The sequence below is a fragment of the Coregonus clupeaformis genome, chromosome 7 (genome assembly GCF_020615455.1).
Source record: "Coregonus clupeaformis isolate EN_2021a chromosome 7, ASM2061545v1, whole genome shotgun sequence".
Classification (NCBI taxonomy): domain Eukaryota; kingdom Metazoa; phylum Chordata; class Actinopteri; order Salmoniformes; family Salmonidae; genus Coregonus; species Coregonus clupeaformis.
The window spans coordinates 36582923-36587922 of record NC_059198.1 but is presented as its reverse complement, the minus strand read 5'-3'; the positions used below and the strand labels follow the sequence as shown (position 1 = coordinate 36587922).

Sequence of the window (5000 nt, the reverse complement as noted above, 5' to 3'; positions counted from 1 at the left end):
GGAGATAATACCTTCCTTAGTGGTTGGGAGATAATACCTTCCTTAGTGGTAGGGAGTTCCTATCTTCCTTAGTGGTAGGGAGCTATAGCGTTTCAACGCGGTACTTTTTTGGAAATGATCTGAAAGCAAACTTCTGAACACTGGATATAACACTTTAATAAGTGTTAAATAGATATTCTGAGTCATAGGATTGCCTTCTGGACATATCTCTAGTCACACATGCCACTACAACACCTTGGTGATAGAAACTCATTTAGAATGTGTGTGTATGTGTGTGTGTGTGTGTGTGTGCGTCTGTGTGTGTGTGGAGGTGAACCAGTCGCTTCTAGCTGTCACCCGATATGACATCACATTACATGGACGCACGTTCACACGCACACACACACACACACGCATGTGCACGCGCACACGCACACCTTCCATCATTGTGTAAGTGAAGGAGATATTGTTTATCATGTGAAGTATCAAATCTGTGGAGGAAAAGTATCCTAAAATTATTCAAAATCTTAAAAACCTTGAGTGCTAATCCAAATCAAACCTAGTGCTCAATCAAAACCCTAACAAACACATGTTCATTGATTAACCACTCCTCACAGCTCTTCCAAATTATACTTCACGCCAAAATCAAATGACATTTCTGTCACACCTCAATACTGGTCTGAAGTCGAACTGAACAGTTCTTTTTACGTATGGAAGCTTCTGACACACTCTGATTTTGTTTTTTGTTTGTGTGATCTATCCCTTTATAGGTACAGATAGGAAACTCTTCCACTCAGAGTCTGCCTGGCCATAGATGGGAGTAAACATGAACAAGATGATGTCAGACTTCTAAGGCTACGGCGTATTGTCTTTACTGAACCATCTTCAGACATTACGCGCATTTGTATTTATATTTGTATTTATTACGGATACCCATTAGCGGCTGCCAAGGCAGCAGCTACTCTTCCTGGGGGTCCAACCACAATTTACATACAATAAAACAACACATAACACAACACCTTATTACATACTACTCTACCATAACATATTTACAATACAAAATAAATAATACAGCAAAATAACAATATTAAACTGTGTGTGTGTGTAGAGTGCGTGTGTTAGCATGTGTTTGCGAATGCTGTGTGTGTGCCTGTGTGTGTGTCTCTTCACAGTCCGCGCTGTTCCATAAAGTTTTATCTGTTTTTTCAATCTGATTTTACTGCTTGACTGAGTTACATGATGTGGAATACAGTTCCATGTAGTCATGGCTCTATGTAGTACTGTGCTTTTCCCGTAGTCTGTTCTGGACTTGGGGACTGTGAAGAGACCTCTGGTGGCATGTCTCGTGGGGTATGCATGGGTGTCCGCATTCCAAACAGACAGCTCGGTACATTCAGCTTGTCTACACCTCTTAAAAAAACAAGCAGTGATGAAGTCAATCTCTCTTCCACTCTAAGCCAGGAGAGACTAACATGCATGTCATTAATGTTAGCTATACATGTACTTTTAAGGGCCAGCCATGCTGCCCTGTTCTGAGCCAACTACAATTTTCCCAAGTCCCTCTTTGTGGCTCCTGACCACACTACAGAACAGTAGTCTAGGTGCGACAAAACTAGGGCCTGTAGGACCTGCCTTGTTGATAGTGTTGTTAAAAATGCAGAGCAGCGCTTAGTTATGGACATATTTCTCCCCATTTTAGCTACTGTTGTAACAATATGCTTTGACCATGACAGTTTACAATCCAGGGTTACTCCAAGCAGTTTAGTAACCTCAACTTGCTCAATATACACATTATTTATTACGAGATGTAGTTGCGGTTTAGGGTTTAGTGAATGATTTGACCCAAATACAATGCTTTTAGTTTTGGAAATATTTAGGACTAACTTATTCCTTTCCACCCATTCCGAAACTAACTGCAATTCTTTATTAAGTGTTGCAGTTATTTCAGTTGCTGTAGCAGCTGACGTGTATAGTGTTGCGTCATCCGCATACATAGACACACTGGCTTTACTCATGTCGTTAGTAAAATGGAAAAAGTTAAGGGGCCTAAACAGCTGCCTTGGGAATTTCCTGATTCTACCTGGATTAAGTTTGAGAGGCTTCCATTAAAGAACACCCTCTGTGTTCTGTTAGACAAGTAACTCTTTATCCACATTACAGCAGGGGGTGTAAAGCCATAACACATACGTTTTTCCAGCAGCAGACTATGATCGATAATGTCAAAAGCCGCACTGAAGTATAACAAAACAGCCCCCACAATCTTTTTTATCATAAATTCCTCTTGGCCAATCATCAGTAATTTGTGTAAGTGCTGTGCTTGTTGAATGTCCTTCCCTATAAGCGTGCTGAAAGTCTTTTGTCAATTTGTTTACTGTAAAATACCATTGTATCTGGTCAAACACAATTTTTTCCAAAAGTTTAATAAGGGTTGGTAACAGGCTAATTGGTCAGCTATTTGAGCCCGTAAAGGGGGCTTTACTAGTCTTGGGTAGCGGAATGACTTTTGCTTCCCTCCAAGCCTGGGGGCACACACATTCTAGTAGGCTTAAATTGAAAATGTGGCAAATAGGAGTGGCAATATCGTCCGCTATTATCCTCATTAATTTTCCATCCAAGTTGTCAGACCCCGGTGGCTTGTCATTGTTAATAGACAACAATACTTTTGTCACCTATTCCACACTCACTTTACGGAATTCAAAATTACAATGCTTGTCTTTCATAATTTGGTCAAATATACTTGAATGTGTAGTGTCAGCAACTGTTGCTGGCATATCATGCCTAAGTTTGCTAATCATGCCAATGAAAAAATTATTAAAGTAGTTGGCAATATCAGTTGGTTTTGTGATGAATGAGCCATCTGATTCAATGAATGATGGAGCTGAGTTTGCCTTTTTCCCCAAAATGTAATTTAAGGTGCTCCAAAGCTTTTTACTATCATTATTTATGTCATTTATCTTTGTTTCATAGTGTAGTTTCTTCTTCTTTTTATTCAGTTTAGTCACATGATTTCTCAATTTGCAATACGTTTGCCAATCAGTTGTGCAGCCAGACTTATTTGCCTTTCATTTGCCTCATCCCTCTCAACCATACAAGTTTTCAATTCCTCATCAATCCACAGGGATTTAACAGTTTTTACAGTCATTTTCTTAATGGGTGCATGCTTATTAGTAACTGGAAAAAGCAATTTCATAAATGCTTCAAGTACAGTGTCTGTTTGCTCCTCATTACACACCACGGACCAACATATATATTTTTTACATCAACAACATAGGAATCACTACAAAACGTATTGTATGACCTCTTATACACAATATCAGGCCCAGCCTTTGGAACTTTGGTTTTCCTAGATATGGCTACTATATTGTGATCACTGCATCTGATGGATTTGGATACTGCTTTCAAACAAATCTCTGCAGCATTAGTAAATATATGATCAATACATGTTGATGATTTAATTCCTGTACTGTTCATAACTACCCTGGTAGGTTGACTGATAACCTGAACCAGGTTGCAGGCACTGGTTACCAGAGGTGGGACAAAGTCATTGTTATGCAAGTCACAAGTAAGTCTCAAGTCTTTGCCCTCGAGTCCCGAGTCAAGTCGAGTCAAAGATGAGGCAAGTCCCAAGTCGAGTCAAAAGTCAAAGCCATCAAGTCTCAAGTCGAGTCCAAAGTCCTACATTTTAGTTTCGAGTCATTTCAAGTCCTCTTAGCAAGCCTTTGCAAGTCATTACAAGTCCTCGTAGCAAGTCTTCTCGAGTCATAAGGCGCAAGTCCAAGTCAAGTCACGAGTCATTGATGTTAAAGTCCAAGTCGAGTTGCAAGTCTTTGTACATTTTGTCGAGTCGAGTCTGAAGTCATCAAATTCATGACTCGAGTCTGACTCGAGTCCAAGTCACATGACTCGAGTCCACACCTCTGCTGGTTACAGTTTGAAGCTTTCTCTTGAGTGGGCAGCCTGATGAAAGCCAGTCAATATTTTAATCACCCAGAAAGTATACCTCTCTATTGATATCACATACATTGTCAAGTATTTCACACATGTTATCCAGATACTGACTGTTAGCACTTGGTGGTCTATAGCAGCATCCCACCAGAATTGGCTTTAGGTGAGCCAGATGAACCTGTAGCCATATTACTTCAACAGTATTTAACATGAGATCCTCTCTAATCTTCACAGGAATGTGGTTCTGAATATAAACAGCAACACCTCCACCATTGGCATTTCTGTATTTTCTGTAAATGTTATAACCTTCTATTGCTACCACTGGATCATCAAAGGTATTATCTAAGTGAGTTTCAGAGATAGTCAGAATATGAATGTAATCTGTTACTAGCAAATTATTGATTTCATGAACCTTGTTTCTTAAGCTACATATGTTAACGTGGGCTATTTTGAGCACTTTTCTTCTGGGATGCTTACTTGTTTTTATTGTTTTACTGGGAAGCTTAGCAGCAGTAGATGTGCTCATGTTATTTATGTTAGTGCAGGGTGAGCTGCACACAGTGGCCTTCCTCCTCGGGCACACCGGCTCAGCGCTAACAGTATAAATCTGGTTATTAGGCACATGATTACTGCATACAATAGCTGTAGGATCAGCAGAGGCATTCAGGGCAGTTAGCGGGACATTAATTAGGTTACTTATATTGTGTCTACCGTCACCCCTGTTGTAATGTACATTTGCTGAAGCATTTTACGTCACAATGGTAGAGATTAGCTGAGCTGGGCTCATTACATCACAGCTCTGTGTGTCTTATTATTTTTATCCACTAACAGCTTAACACACGTCTGAAATACATTACAGTGGAACCATCAGTTCACTTTCATTTTTGGGATGACACAGCGCTTATATTTTCAAGGATATGCCTCAAGCCATGTTCAGCTAAGGACAGCTCCCTCACAAAAGCCTTGCCCTGATTGGCTCAAACTACGTAGTCAGTGGCCGCTGCTCGCTGATTGCACAGCACCTTGTCTAGTGAAACCCTTCTCCCTGTCCATTTCATTGTTCTCCTTTCAAACAG

General features: G+C 40.2%; 1 protein-coding gene across 3 annotated transcripts in view; it reads right to left on the bottom strand.

The window, feature by feature from the left end:
- Positions 1 to 5000, bottom strand: part of LOC121569348 (neuropilin and tolloid-like protein 1) — a 160862-nt gene that overhangs the window by 49900 nt on the left and 105962 nt on the right. The window lies entirely within an intron of this gene.